The following is a 16680-nucleotide window of genomic DNA, read 5'->3' on the forward strand; positions in this document are numbered from 1 at the left end:
GTTTCATACCTAAGATTTTTGGTTTTGGGCACCTCATTCGCCATTAATCGGTGGCTTCTGTAGAAGCGCAGGGATGGGGGAAGTATACAAGAGCTTCCTGTGCACACAGTAAACGGTACTCAAGGATCTTTAGCGATTTGGACTATATGAAGTGTCAGGGAAAGATTAAATGGTTGGGACGCTTTCATAGATGTGGTTTGTTACATCATGGGTGCATGTTTTCCACGCCATAATACTGATAAAAAAAATAATATTTTTGTTACGTGCCATATTTCGCGATATAAAAAGCTTCGAACAGATGCCATAGACCTTAGAGCCACAACCAATCCCATTGGTAGCCGTCGGGGCTGTGACATTAGAGCTACAGGAGTTTCGGTTTTCATGGTGCCCACCTTCCCATTCCCATCTTGGTTGCAAAACACACAATGGTACTGGTACAATGAGGCTTCTTTTACGTTTACGTGGGATGATGATGTTGCAACCCCTCTCAGTTACTAGTGGAGTATGACCTCATTTTGGCTATAAGACTGACCTCAGAACACTTGTCTACATCTCTTGTCTACACCGAGGATTTGTTAATGTTGCAGTGTCCTTCTTCATCCGTGGTGAGCGATATGCAGATCAGTCAGGCAGTTCTATGATCTTTGTTTATGGCAATAAAATTGTGTTACGTGTGAAACAACAGTGTCTGGGGAATGTGTGGAAATGTGCATTGATGCTAGAAGTAACCTGGCAGCTGAAACCAACATCCAGATCGAGATGTAATAATGACGTAGCCAGATGATGCGTGCAAGCAATTGAACTTCTTCGTTGTTTGTAGTGGTTGATTAATGTTTTGTGGCATGACTGCATTGGTCTTGTGAATCAGAGGAAGTGAGACGCAAAGATGCGCCCGATAATTACTCTTTAACTGTGTACTTGTATACTGTGCAATGTATTACGCCCTTATTTTTTCCTTATCTCGTTTTGTCATGCTCTTGAGCTCTCAAAGGCCATGTATGCCCTCATGTAAGTATCTTGTTTGTTCTTGTATCTGGTGCTTGCTCTCTCGACAAAGTATAATTTCGGCAAATACGTTCATCAGTAATCTGCCGCTAGAGCTGTAATTCATGAATAATTCTCACGTACGCACCTACAGTCTGTATACGATATCATGTTGTTGCCAAGTACGACTCGTTCACACGATTGTAATGCCCTTAAAGAAGCTTAGTTACTGTTCCTGGAACGTCAAACGCCTGGCATTCCAGGGAGAGATATGTGCGTAGTGTGTGACTTCGCAAGCAGCAAGTGATGCAGTGGTTACGATACGAGAGAAGTCTCGCAATTAAGCAAAGAGTTGACTTACCCTATCAAAGATAACTACAATTCCAACAAAAATATATTTCGTGTGTATAGGCGTAGCACAGCGCGGTTTATAATACGTGTCGTTCGTGGTGCTCTTCGCCATTTAGCCGCAGGCCGGCAACGTTACAGCATAACTGCACGAATCCTAAGCGGTATCAACAACGTGTTTTGGCATTTGCAAACCATCCCACAAATAAATAAATAAAGAAAAAACACTACAATCAAGTAGCCTACATCGATCGAGCAGACGCTCCCTGCCACCATCGCTTGTCTACATTCCCGTATGCCCCGTAGAGAGGGAGGGATGTCTTGAGGAACACCGATACCACTTGTGTCAGCGGTATAGACCAGGTAAACGAATTCCGTCATAAAAATGGCGGCCCCCGTGTGTGTTTCGGTATGGTTAATTTACGCTTGTTTAAAATATGGGGCCATTTTCTGGAAATGAAGGGTGGTTTCAAACACAGTTCGATATGGGCTTCCAGAATATCGTTACAGTTTCAAAAAGTCAAGGTACCCCCGGAGCTGACCTTTAAGAGCCTGTAGAAACTTCGCAGTGTTGCGATCTAGCGCGGCTACATTTGTTGTGGCACATATTCGAGGTCAGTCTGTTTAATATTGGAAGAATATTCGTGGAAAGTGTTTCTACATCAAAGAAAATCATTCTTATGACAGAATTGTGGCGCACGTCTAAAAATCTTGTCGCCGTTCATTCTCATCTATCGTCATTACTTACTTAAGCCGTGTAGCAAGCATGAGGTGAAAGTAACATTCGCTTGGGATGAGTGCACTACACAAAAATGACACTAAATTAGCCCATGTGACAGGGCTATTATACTAATTCATTATAGGTCATGGGACGACCAGTGGCGGATCCAAGGGGGGGGGGCGGTTGGGCGATCGCCCCCCCAAAACGTCAGTTTATACATTGGATTTCCCTCTCCCCCACCACGCGCTCCATCAAAGACACCGCCCCCCCCAAACCGAGGGTCTGGATCCGCCCTTGGGGACGACGCTGTGGCGTCGCTCATGATCTCAGTTGTCTCGCGACGTAAACACCCAATTATCAATTATCATTATAGGTCGTGGAGAAGTCGCAGTCATAAAAACTCTATTTATAGCTTGTGGGGGGCGCTCGTGTTATCAAGAGGAGGCATCCATCCATCTCCCTCGATCCTGATAAAAAGCCGCTGCAACGGTCGAGGGGATACAGAAGGAGAAAAGACGACAGCAGGACAGGATCAGGAAGACGATCTAAGAAAATAAGGCTGTGTCTACCAGCGCAGCACTGTTGCCAGCGAATGGCTAATTTCCGGCTACCGTGCTGGTTTGGTAGACAAGCCGTTGCCGCAGCGCCGCTGAGCTGCACCGGCAGCAGGTGGGGAGCTGCTGCTTCGTGTGTGACGTTACAGTAGCATACGACACACAACAAAAGCGCTTAGCCTTAAGCAGTTTAAGCATGGCGTCAACTTCTACCACACAGCGGAGCCTTCCTTCCACAGCACAGAATATATCCAAGTTCCACCCAGGCATTTATCCACCGCTAGCCTGCTCCTATGGTTCATATTTTATCGGAAACCTGTTCATACGAACGTACCGACAAACCATCTTACAACTGTGAAGGTAAAGGAAGAAAGGTACTCTTCCATTTAAAATCCCATTTCGGACACACGCACACAAAAGTATAATAATAATAATAATGCTGGTCAGTAATAGCCCTTGCTCCTAATATAGTTTTGAACGTTTCACATAGAGCTCTGCCTTTACAAGGACCACGTGGCTACACGGCAGTGAAACAAATAAACACTGCAGGGCAGCTGTTAGTGATCATATACTAAATAGATAATGGAGAAGCAACGTACATGTAGAATGGCGAACCAGCGAGACTTGCTTTGTCCTGGGAAATGTAGCCGGCTCACATGTCTTTGGGTGTTCGCCTGGTCCTCAGAAACCATGTCGCACCATCAGCATCGGAAGAGTGTTGCCATTTCGGTGTCCAGTTGTGTATTGATAACCTGTCGTCGAGGTCAAGGCTTTTCGGCAACCAAACGTTCAGCTGGTTTCGATACCGCGCTTTCGCGGAAAAGAGCAGACGGCAAAAGCGTGCGGTCATTACTCGAGCGAACCTTCCCTGACCGGCCTTCGGAGGAGAGTTGAATCGAGTGAACTCTCTTGTTACTCCACCTTGTTTTGGAACGCGGGTAGTGACGTCATCGCGTTAGGCGACCCGGTTTTGGAGCGGCGCTTAGGGTAAAGAGCTACTCCCGAGTTGACTCGAGTGGGTTTTGGAACGCACCCTTCGGAATTGGAGAGCATTAAAGCGTGGAATATGCTTTCAGCAAAACTGACATGTACACGAATAGGTAAAGATCCTCAGGCTCCCTTTCTATTTCGGTTGTTACAATTAATGCAGACATCATATGCCACCCAAACAGATCTCTTCGCCCATCATAGCAGTTTGTCAAATTAGAAGCTGCTTCAATCGTTTCGGAAACAACGTCCGCCGATCGCTCGAAGCCATTTTTCTCAGCGAACAGGCAAGCCTGTCTACTAAACAAGCACATGATGCCGTTAGCAGTGCCCCCTGCCGGTGCTGCCCTCGTTGTTTCAGTAGACGCAACCTAAATGTTATTTTGGTGCTGTTTGTGTATACTTTTCATGCTCTTGAGTGTTACGGCGGTAGAGGTCTGACAGGCCGGGCTCTGCCCCGGGTGGGATTCAGGGGCGGATCCCCACAAGCTGTAAACAAGGAAATAGCCACAGCAGGTCGTAAATCATGCGTGTAGTGCCATACTATCCCATTGTAGTGCATAGAGTAGTCGTAATCTTAAAATGCCAATTTAGTACTGCAAACAAGGTAATTGTCATAAGAGGTAATAAATCATGCAGGTAGTCCCACACAGCCCTAAAGTAGCGCACAAAGCAGTCATAGTCATAAAAAGTCGATTTACCGCTGTAAACAAGGAAATTGTCGTAACAGGTCATACATCCTGCAGGTTGTCACATATCTTATTATACACTCTTAAAAATGAACTTCACCGCATAGCACGGTACTAGCCAACCATCATCTGGAGTGATACCGTTATCTGCCCTGATTTGTTGAAAACGAGACGCGTGCCCCTTTTTTGTGACACTTATGCTATTCATAATTGTCACAAAAAAGGCGTACGCCTACCGTTTTCAACAAATCAGTGGTGATAACGATATTATTCGAGATGATGGTTGGCTAGGAGCGTGCTATGCGGTGAAGTTCATTTTTAAGAGTGTAGTGCATAGAGTAGTCGTAGTCATTACAAATCAATTTATAGCTGTAAACAAGGAAATAGTCACTACAAGTAATAAATCATGCATGTAGTCCCATATTGAGAGCAGTCAGTCACAAAAAGTCAATTTATAGCTCTAAACAAGGAAATAGTCATTACAGGTGGTAAATCATGCAGGTTGTCCCATAATATCCCATAGTAGAGCATAGAGCAGTCGTACTCATAAAACGTCAATTTATAGCTGTAAACAAGGAAATAGTCATAACATGTCGTAAATCATGCAGGTTGCCCGTACTACACGATAGTGGTGTATGTAACAGTTGAAGTCAACAAAAGTCAATTTATAGCTGTAAACAAGGAAACAGGGCTAACAGGTTGTTAATCATGCAGGTAGTTCCATACTATCGCATAGTAGAGCATAGAACAGTCGTAGATATAAAAGTCAATTTGTAGCTGTAAACAAGGAAATAGTCATAGCCGGTCATAAATCATGCAGGTAGTCCCATACCACCCCATAGCATTGTACATAAGAGTTGTAGTCATAAACAGTCAATAATATCACATTGTAATGCAAACAGTACATGAAAAGATAACCCGCAAATTTAGGATTAAATTCCACGGCATAATGATTGAAATTTGTAGCATGATGATAAATTTTACAGAAGAAGGATGAAATCCTACGGAATAAGGGTTAAAAATGGCGTCGTGAGGATTAATTTCCGCTCTATAAGGATGACATACGACGGGCGAACCTGTGGTATCTCTACTGGTAAATGCATATTTGCAAAGCTGTTAGCTGTTTCGTTGAGGAAGAGTCTATGATGACCAGGCACCCACGGAATAACAATATCAGTTACATGCGGAGGAACAAGACATAAGAAGACAGTGAACAATACGCTAGGGGATGATGTCAACGTTGAAACAATAAGGAGTTTGTCAGGATCAGGACATTTCCCAGGTATGTCGCCTTGGCCCCGTGCAGGAGAGCTAGCCAAGTGGAGTGTCACAAAAGCGGTGCTCCGCTTTCTACGTGATACGGGCCTCCTGGGTTCCCTGTGAGCCGGATCTCATTTTCGTTTTTTCTTGTTTTTTTTTTGTTTATCTATGTCTTTTTATGTTTTCTTTCTCTTTTTGTTTAGGGAATAGCAAGCCGGCGTGCTGATTGGCTGACCTTTCCCCTTTTATTTTTCCTTTTCCTTTCTGTCAATAAATCTCTCTCCCCCCCCCCCCCCCACCACCCAGGACATTTCCAATTGTGTGAGGGACTTCCCTACAAGCCATAACGATTGCGATAACTTCACTTTCATGGGGTGGTGTAAAATCATGGAGGCACAGAGGGAACTGGTACTCTTGTTGAGGAAAGGATTTCTCCGACTGCTATGAATTACTTTTGTTTCACGCTGGTGTTCTCGCGAAGCGATTTTAGGCAGCATCCGAGGTAGAGGAGGACGTGAAACACGTGCGGAAGAAGAAGAAGACTGGACAATCGCGTTTGGGCTATGCGTCACCCATTTTAAGAAGTGTTCTCGTCTCTCGTTCGTGGAAAACACTGCCGGTAAGTGACATCAATTGGTATCCTTTTCGTGTTGTTCAGTTTTTAACAACGCAGAGTAAATTACCTCCCACAAGGTTCTTAAGTTTTCCGTGTCTACGTTTGCATGCTTTCGTAGCACGGATGCTCCAGCGAGGTTAACATAGAAAACACAGGTCATATATGTTACGGACCCAATGTAAATCCGAGCTCGAGTTGTGTCAGTCTTGTTTCGCGTTATAGCAGGAAAGGGGCTAGCTGTGCAAGGCATACGTTGTCATGTTACTGACATTGGTATTATATAGGACAGCAGGTTGCGCTAAATGAAATAAGAACTAGAAAAAACGAGAGGCAAAAAACTAAGATATAGGGAGTTAGAAAAAGGGAAACAAGTTATTTGTTTACATGTGAAATGTTATGAAACACGTCGACGTTCCGGCGGAAGCTCCGCCTTCGTCAGGACAGGCGTTCGTCCTGACGAAGGCGGAGCCTCCGCTGCAACGTCGACGTGTCCCCTAACTTTTCAGATGTAAATAAATAACTTTCCTCCCTTTTTCTTACTCCCTATACCTTAGTTTTCTGCCTCTCCTTTTTTCTAGTTCTTATTTCATTTAGCGCAACCTGCTGTCCTATATAATACCAATGTCAATAACATGACAACGTATGCCTTGCACAGCTAGCCCCTTTCCTGCCATAACGCGAAACAAGACTGGCACAACTCGAGCTCGGATTTACATCGCATCGTTCGGGATTGGCAAACCAGGGGTCACTCAGCGAGCGATATACACCTGGGAGGGTGACCGAGCACTCCTCAATGCCACAGTGCAAGCCAGTAAATTATAAAGAGGGGGGAAAAGCCATTAAAAAAAATAGGTGAATGATGCTAGGCGTGTTTGAAATTCAAACTTACAGTTAAGATGGCTTCTATGGCTGCACGTAGAGAAACAGATACTCATTGAACGATGCGACAGCACCAGAGGACACGTGTTTCGCCGTGTTTGCGGCCCGTCGGCCCTGGGTAGCTGCGCATCGTTCGGGATTGGCAAACCAGGGGTCACTCAGCGAGCGATATACACCTGGGAGGGTGACCGAGCACTCCTCAATGCCACAGTGCAAGCCAGTAAATTATAAAGAGGGGGGAAAAGCCATTAAAAAAATAGGTAAATGATGCTAGACGTGTTTCAAATTCAAACTTACAGTTAAGATGGCTTCTATGGCTGCACGTAGAGAAACAGATACTCATTGAACGATGCGACAGCACCAGGGGACACGTGTTTCGCCGTGTTTGCGGCTCGTCGGCCCTGGGTAGCTGCGCATCGTTCGGGATTGGCAAACCAGGGGTCACTCAGCGAGCGATATACACCTGGGAGGGTGACCGAGCACTCCTCAATGCCACAGTGCAAGCCAGTAGTCAGCGCCGGCAGTCAGCGCTGCCTTCGACGGGACTGGGGCTTGGTGACAAGAACAAGCTTTATATATGGGAGAGAGTTATATATATATATATAACTACTAAGGACAAGGACACTGTATATATTGTTTACTGAAAATTATCTTGGGCAGAAATTCAGGGTTTGGGGAGGCCGACTGTGAAGTGTGGTCCTTTAGGTGTTAGGCGCAAGTTCCGTTGCGAGTTCTGGAAGCTCTGTCCATCTTCAGGAACCAGTAATATCTAATCAATATATGTTGTTACTTTCTCATACTCGAACGTTTATTTTCAGGCTGCACCCTGCGCAGTAATACATGGGTATGTCGCCTTTGTCAATTAGAAATTTTTTACAGATGAGTTACGTGATAACGTTAGCAAAGAAAGGTAACAGAAACGGATATCGCGCACGAAGAATGCCTGAAACAGAAACGAAAACGAAAACAATGTACCTTTATAATTCGGGTACTGCAGGACCCGAATTATTATAATCCTTTACCGTATCATTTAGACTAATTTCCTGAATAAACTGCATCAAGCGAACTAAAATTAACTGCGGAACTAAAATAACCTGTCCAACTGGAGCACATAAGTAACTAAAGGCAAAGCTCTTATGGTGACTTGAAAATTGCGAGCTTGAGTAACGTTAGCGGAAACAGTGTTCATATTTGTTGTTCAAAGAAACCACGTATGTATATTAAAAAAATATCTCTTGTAAGCATATATCATTAAGATGAAAAAGTAATGAAAATAGATTTCAGAACATACATATTATAGAATAGAGGTATTCGTTTTTGTCACCGTCGCAATGCTTACTACAAATTACAAATAAGGACGAACACAAGGGGGTGGGGAGGTACCGAAAAGCGAGACGGAAACATGAGTGAAACGAAAACAACAGTGGGAACTGAAACGGAAATAAATTTGGGCCAGTGACGGATACCTGTAACAGAAACGCGAAAGATTACCCACCTTACCTTTCCCTGAATGTTATTAACTGTCATGTTCATTGAGCAGCATAGCTTCACAATAGCGGATCCTCTGAAGGATTCGTAATTCGAACCAGTAACGTGTCCACAATGTAGGAGGTTGAATGTTTGGGCCTGTTTGTATATAGTAATGGGAAAGGTAACCTGTGTCTGTGTGTCTCCTTCTACTTCTCTCGTCCCGTTTTCTACCGCTGGTTACCTTTTCCCAAGCCCACAATGTGACAGCACGTTTGCCCCGTGTACAGTTTGAAATTCCTAACGCGCTCTTAATATTTTTTATTATAATGCTTCAACAGATTGGTCAGAAGTAGAGGAAAGGTTTGGTAAGCACTTTCAAGATTTCGGCATTGTTGGAGCTTTAAAATTTCACGTTGCTCCCGAGTTTCAATAAATGGTTCTCACGATTTCAGCTTGGGAGTAAGTCTGCCACTGTTTCTCTTAGCTACGTATTTCGCTCAGAGCGTCGAACCGAAACGTTTTTCGGCTTGTTTCGGGTTCGGCCATAAAGGTTCGGTTCCGGTTCAGCTCCGCAGTTCACGTACGTCGGTTCGATGAACCGGTTCACAGGCCGTAAACCGGTTCGGAATCGGTTTGAGGTTCAAATAAGCTAGAACATTATAGGTAGCAATTAAATATGGTACAAGATCTCTTAGTTACGTATTTCATGCATTTATTTCAGTTTTTCGACCAAAAGGATATGACTTAAATTGCGAGAAACGAAAAATAAAATAGAGATAACGTTAACATGTCATCTGAAAGTGAAACGTCAGTGTGACTGCTGACTAAAGCATGAAATATGTACCTTGTACTTCAGATGTCAGGATGACATCTGAACAAGGACAAAGGACATCAGAACAAAGGATGTCAGAGCACACCTATTTTTTGTATTATGTCGCACGTTCATATGGCAAATGAACTAGTCACTATTGCTCAAAGCTATCTTCCAACGCGGCATCGAAGTCTCAAGACTTGCCTTCTTGGGGTCACTAGGTTGCACTAACATATAATTGGAGGCGCATCACTCTATAAGCGGCGGCGAGAGGGCAACTTCCTTCACCCTTGACCTTGTATGTCCCGCGCCTGCGAGTGGACCCCCAGATCCCGAGTATTATGTCACACAAAACGAATGTCGCCACCAGACGATCGAATAGATAACAGGCGGCGGACACACCAACACGAACCAAACCGGTATCCCGAACCGGTAACCAAAGTTTTTAGATCGGTTCGGTTCCGGTTCAGTTCAAGCTAAACATAACTGTTAATTCCGGTTTTTAGCTTCGGTTCGGTTCGACGCTCTGATTTCGCTCATTCAGCTCGTTAAGGGAACTGCGACTCCTAGACGCAGCGAACATATCCTACAATTACAAGGTGATCTCAAGCAGGTTCTGGCAAGGTAGTCCTGTCGACCTCTCAGATTTTTTCGTTCCAATATATATTTAAGCCTAGTGCATAGGAAGTACATTGGCGGAGGAAATTGCAGAAAATATCTTATAGTTGTTTTTGTAAAAAATCATCTTCTAGGCTGACCATTTCGAGCACTGCGCTTCCTCGCAATTTTTAGGCCTTGTATCTTCATAACCATTAAGGTCATGCAGTTAATTTTTCCCGCGCTTATTGCCTATGTGCTGCAGTACAGTTTGCTCTACCTTTGAGGTCCTAGGTTCTGCAAGTGACCAGATGAAAAATCGCAAAGAAGCATCATTTGCAAAGAAATCGCCCTTTTTCGGCGCGTAGCTGCTTTTCTATAAGTACCAGAAGCTTAACATGTGTAATATCGTGTTGTTCGTCTTTAAACGGTCTCTTCATATAAAAGAGATTGTTGGAAAGTGCCGGACGTACTTCCTAACGCGCGTTTAGTGAAGGGTGGGAAGGCAAAAACTCGCAACTTCGTTTGCGTATTTCCCATATTCGCCCACTCGTGGCGTGGTTCATATTCCTCACACATGTTGGTCATAACAAACTCTTGTAGCGCAGTGAAAAAAAAAATTCGATTCAGAAATGTCTGAAGTTCCTTTTCGGGATTTTCGCCCACACCTGCCGTGACTGGTTCGTGATGCGCAGCTTGGGCGGACAGCGGAGTTTCACTCGTTCGTGGATTCATATCACATTTGAGATAGTCAGGTTCTGGTTTATAAGGTTAATTACGAAACAAAGTTCAAATATCAATCAACAAAGACAGGAGTTACGCTCCGTAGCTCGGCATGAACGTTGGCCATACCCATACGTGCAAAACACAAGTTGACAGCAGGTACGGTTCTTACCTGATGACATAGAGAAAATGGGACAAATCCTTTCTTTGGAAGGCTGCTTTCCTCCAGGCAGAAGTCTTTCAAGTTTCTTCGAAGTTTTTGCCGTATACACTTCACGAACGCCTTTACCTCATTATACTGCTTTCCCCACACATGTGAGGACTGTGTTCTAGGAATGCGCTGGAAGACTTCCCATTTTCGTTTTGAGGTTGTAAGATAGTTTGCAGTGCCTAGCGCCAGCAGATGTAGCATCTGTATCAGAGTCCGAGGTAACTAATTTCCTTTTGCTGGTTCTGGTTGGTAAGTTCTTTTTCAGGTAACTTTGCCAAAGTAACTTAAGCTAAGTTCCAAGTTACTTTTAATTCACGTTCTCGAAAACAGCAAACCCTTTCTGAAAGGGTTTGCTGTGTTCGAGAACGTGTCGTGCCGTCCCTCCTCTGTCCCTTGCTCGGGTTCCAATTTTTCACCATGTACCAGCTGGCCTGCACCCTTGCCCTTTTGCCATTACTTTTAATTCGCTTTTCACTCACGTCCACATATTTTCTTGCTTTCTCTCCGGTTTTTTCATGGCATTTTATGCCATAAAACGTGATATTCAATCAATGACAGTATTCTATTCAGCGAGTAAGAACCGCTGCCATCGAAATGAAGCTGAACCATTGTGCGCCCACAGGGAGTAAGATGCAAAGCGTTCGAACTGTGGTACATAAACGAAAGCGATCTAAGCATGTTGCACTCCTCCGCAGGCAACTCAAGGTCTAACTCAACTGCTCACGCGCGCCGCACCTGTGTAGTGCTATTTTGTGTCCGAAGTAACTTGGAAGTAACTCGTTCTTTTTTTAAAGTTACTCCGTAACTGCGAGTTACATTTCAGGCTGAAGAACAACTTAATACATTTTTCACACGAAAATTTAACTCGTAACGAGTTCTTTTTTGTGGGTAACTTGTCGACCTACGATCTGTATATTGGGCAGCTCTCAAGTTCTACTTATTTTATTTGTTTAATACTGCGTAACATTGGCTTGCACAACAAATAAAAACAAACGTTAACAAGAAAAGGACGTTTCGACGCCTATGCGGGCGTCCTCATCAGCTTTAATAAACGTGAAGGAACTGTTCATGAGAAGGGGAAACCTTTTAAAGCATTGTAGCAGTTCGGGGGTAGAGGCCCCTTATGATGATTACAAGCATTGTTGTCACTAGGAATGTGCCATGACTCAAGGAATTTCCTGACTCCCCATCTGTGTTCACGTGTCAAGGTCTTTACATTATCAAAATCGAAGGAATGACCTGTTTTTTGTACATGCTCAACAAGTTCGGTGCGACGATTCTCTGCAGGCGGGTTCTTGATCTGGGCTTTGTGCCCCTTCATCCTGGTGGCTTCATTTCTTCCTGTTTCCCCTATGTAGCATGCGTCACAGTCTGTACACTCTTATCTTGTAAACAACACCTGATTGTTATATATGGGGCACAGAGTCTTTAGGGTGACAAAGTATGTTGGGCAATGTTTGTTTTGGTTTGAAAGCTGTAGTGATACCAAGTGGTTTTAAAATCCTTCGTACGAACTCCCCTTCTCATGAACAGTTCCTTCACGTTTTTTAAAGCTGATGAGGACGCCCGCATAGGCGTCGAAACGTCCTTTTCTTGTTATCGTTTGTTTTTATTTGTTGTGCAAGTCAGTGTTACGCAGTAATAAACATCATGACCCCTGGCTATTTGTCTATTTTCAACTTATTGTATTTGCCGTACATCTCAGGTTGTACAGTGCGGCATTAGGCTTCAGTACGCCACGGACACCATCGCATGTACTCTTCCTGTATCCCGTTGCAGTAAACACCCACTTTAAACCCATTAGGTAGCTTTCGACACCGTGACACACACGTTGCCGGCGCATCGTTGGTGTATGAGTTAGTTGCTGTGCTGGGGTTTCTTTTGAGTGTCCTCAACAGAGCCTCGGCCATTTCTGAAGCAATTCCTTTTTTTTTTCACTAAGCTATGCAAGCTTGTGATGAACAACACGTGTGAGGAATATCAACCACGTCACGAGTGGGCATGAACATGGAACATACGCAACGAAAGTAGCGCGTTTTTGCCCAACCACCCGTCACTAAACACGCGTCAGGAAGTAGGTCCGAGAGTTTCCAACTGATTCTGAGATTCTTTTATACGAGTGGAAATAGCGTTTGAATACGAACAGAGCGATGTCACACACGACAACCTTCAGGTATTTGTAGAAAAGGAGTTACGCGCCGAAAAAGTGCGATTTTTTCCAGATGAGGCGAATTTGCGATATTTTGCAATAAGCGTGGAAAAATTAAGTGCGTGGCCTTAATGGTTATGAAGATACGAAACGTGAAAATTGCGAGGAAACCCAGTGCTCTAAATGGTAAGTCTTGAAGAATATTGTTTTCAAAAACATCTAAGATGTTTTCAGCTATTTCCTGCGCCAATGTGATTCTTATGCACTAGGCTTCAATATATATTGGAACGAAAGGGAATCTGAGCGGTCGACTGGACCACCCTGCCTGAACCTGCTTGAAATCCCCCAACAGTGAAACCAGCTCGCTTGCGCCCTTGCCCTTTTGAACACATCCCAGTTCTTTCAGTTCGAGATGCTGGCATTAGTCTTTTAGTATATCGGAAAGTGTTCAACGGTAACGGTTCTGAAAACACGATAAGCCAATGGCGCGATTACGTGGTACACTTCGTCGGTTTCACTCTTTTGCCTTCAAAGTGGTGTTTAACGTGTCGCAGAGATTCGCAATCGATATGTATCCTAGCTGGGGATCAATTTAGGGCAGACAAACTGTGTAACTGTTTTATACAGCGCCTGCAATTTCCGTTGGTGTAATTGTGATACGATGCGTGGAGCTTTCAACGTGTGTAGAACAAGGAGCGTTGTTCCACAGGAGTAAGGGTGGACCGTAAAAGCAGCCTGTGTCGCTTGTTATATCGAAATGTGCATTCTTGTTTGGAAAGGGCACAGCTGTCAGTTGATATCAGCTTCTATACGTTCGTGCGTTCGTTGGTCGAGTCCCATGGGACAATACATTACTTCACAATCCCCAGCATAGATCGCGCGCCAGTCCGCGAGTATATCCTTCACGCAAAGTTCAAGTGTGATCCTTCTGCCAGGAGGACGGGGCTACCGAGCAAGAAAACGCTGGTCGTGGTGTTCGTGACCTCAGGATTCGTACTTGGCTGTGGAGTTGCTGCTCTCCTTCTGAGGCCCGGCGGAGAAGGCAGGTTTTTCCTTCCTATTTTTAATAGGAACTAAGCAGTGCTCATTCTTCGAGGAACTCTAAAAGCAGCGCTTCACCGCATAACATTCTCAGAGCCAACAACTGAACCAACAGCAACACTCAGAACATGTATGACATAATGCATAATATGTGCTGCTAAGCAAGTTTCTCCGTCACACGATCAGTGTCGATAGCACATTTGAGACTGCTTTACTACATTATTGTTCGGAGAAGATCAACAAGGGTCGTATCTTTTGGAACAGGAATACGAAAATATATCGGAAACGCAACGAGATTTTGCTATATAGTCATTGCATTCCAAATGCAAGATACAATTACCTTAGATTGCAGAGGTTGCCGAACGCGATCTAGTTATTTTCTCGCATAAAATACTTTACACTTTACACTGTAGGTATGTAAGCCACACAAAATGAAGAAATAATATTATTCGGGAGTCAGTGTGTGCCAACGTGCTTATTAATGAGGGCTCGAACCGGAGACATGGTTCGGTGCATTGGAACACGGGCCGTGTCTCCAGTTTCAGCCCTCAGTAAGCAGTTTCTCTGCGCTCTTTCACTCCTGTCGATGTTTGTTAATGCTCTTTTGATACTTGCTTGATTACTCACACGGGCGATTAACTTGAAAGAAATTGATTGCAATTAGCGCGGTTGATGACAAGACAGGCAAGTAGCGTTGTTGAAGACAAGACAGGACAGTGAGAGGGGATGAGCTGTTTCCTGGTGAAGAGATAAGAATGAAATGAACTGAGAATATGGGATCGCGTGGGAGGGCACTGGAACGTCGTCGTCTTCGTTTACGCTCACACAGGTAGACTCTTACTGAAAGAACAACAACAACTTTATTTTCGACCTTGGAGAGTGGGGAGTTTCATCGCCACAGGCGATACTCTACCCCATTGCTGGATGGAATGGGGGGAATAAAATAACGAGCCCCTTCACAATAACGATCGAAGTCCGATGGTGTCCAGAAATGTCAGAAGAGCTTTGAGCGCAGAGCGTTGCTGGGCTGGATTGGGCCAGGGACCAAGCAATTTCGATAGGGAGAAAGGGCGAGAGTCCAGCTGACGAAGAGACTCGGAGAGTGTGGTTCGGGAAGGTTCGTAGTGAGGGCAATGAAGAAGAATGTGCTCCAGATCCTCAAGAGCACCACAGTGGCAGCAGGTGGGAGAGTCAACTTGTCTCAAGCGGTAACGCCACTGAGCTGTAAAGGCCACATCGTGGCGCATTCGGTGGATTAATGCAGCATCTTGACGAGAGGTGTTTCGTGGCATGCGGAAAGCGAGCGTGGGATCAACTCTGTTCAACATAGAGGGGGGAAGAATGTCGGTTGTCCGTTGGCGGGAAGCCAGGGGTGTCACTAGGCGTCGCAGAATGGGACGGCGGTCTCCTCTCAGCAGAACAATACGGGTCCGTTTCCGATACGAGAGTGCTGCTTCTGCGGCGCTGTCGGCCTGCTCGTTCCCCACGACACCACAATGGGCTGGAACCCACTGGAGAACTAGCCTGTGGCCTGCGGCGTAGATAGTGTGGTAAGCCATTAGCACGTCTGTGACTAGGGGTGCGGATGGGCCTCGTATGCCGGAATTTTCAATTGCTTGAAGGGCAGATTTGGAGTCTGTAAAGACTGCCCATTCCCGGGGTGGAAAATCAGCGATGTGTTGTAGAAAGAAAAGGATGGCATAGAGTTCCGCAGCTGTGGAGGAGGTTGGATGTGAGAGGCGTCTTCCGCGCACGACGCCTTCGGATGGAATGACGAAGGCTGAGGCGGACTTGAGGCGGAATCTGAGGCGGATAAGGTGGGGATAGAACCAAGGGTAAGGCAGAAACATTCCTGTTGTCCTGATCTTCTGCAAGTGGACCGACGGTATCATGTTCCCCGCTAACACTGTTATGTCCTTGCGTGTATCGCAGCGGAAAAACATTGCTTTTCAGAGATACATCCCCAGGGCCGTAGTAGAATACGCAATTATAGAACGGGTATACCGTCAAATATGAGTCAACTTACTGAGGAACTCATACTCCCGGGGAAAAAGCGTATTAAACATACTAAAAACGGTAAAAACTCCCAGTGCAAGGGGAGAACGCAAGGTACAAAAAACGAGACAAACACAACACTAACTTTATTTTAGTATTAAACATAGTTTTCTGTATAGTGAAGCGCTTTGTAAGGGTAGCCGCCGTGAGGCTGAAGCCAGGGGGTAGGCAATATCAAATTTCGTACAGTATGCCAACATCACTCCCACTTCCAGGGCTTGGAAGCGTTGGCTGTGGCGAAAGCATGAGCGATGCCATTCGCGTGATCCTTTTACCGCCTTGTAGCTACTTTTTGATGAGTCGATCAGTGGTCGCCTACAACGCCAGATGCGCCACTTGAACACATGGAAAAAATTATCAATGTGCCCAGAGCGAGCACATGGAAAAGTTTAGAAGCTGTGATTCGCGGATATCTCGAACAAAATACCGTGATTGCAGAAGAAATAGTCCTGCGTCGGAAACATTATGATGAGAAAATTATTAAAATCACATATACGGTACGAGCCTTAAATTATGTCTGAAATGCGCATCACGTCACGGTCAAGATGAGTGGAAATAATGTGTATTGGCTGTAAGCAGTGGTAT

The 16680-nt window shown here is 44.9% G+C and overlaps 1 protein-coding gene across 1 annotated transcript in view; it reads left to right on the forward strand.

Annotated features, from left to right (window-relative positions):
* The first annotated feature begins 6085 nt into the window (after window positions 1-6085).
* LOC135388384 (uncharacterized) overlaps window positions 6086-16680 on the forward strand; it is a 31355-nt gene continuing 20760 nt past the window's right edge. The window contains exons 1-3 of the mRNA XM_064617936.1: window positions 6086-6162; window positions 7857-7882; window positions 13935-14041. The gene's annotated coding sequence lies outside the window, so the exon portion shown is untranslated. The remainder of the gene's footprint in view (window positions 6163-7856; window positions 7883-13934; window positions 14042-16680) is intronic.

Source organism: Ornithodoros turicata, chromosome 3 (assembly GCF_037126465.1).
Source record: "Ornithodoros turicata isolate Travis chromosome 3, ASM3712646v1, whole genome shotgun sequence".
Taxonomy (NCBI): Eukaryota; Metazoa; Arthropoda; class Arachnida; order Ixodida; family Argasidae; genus Ornithodoros; species Ornithodoros turicata.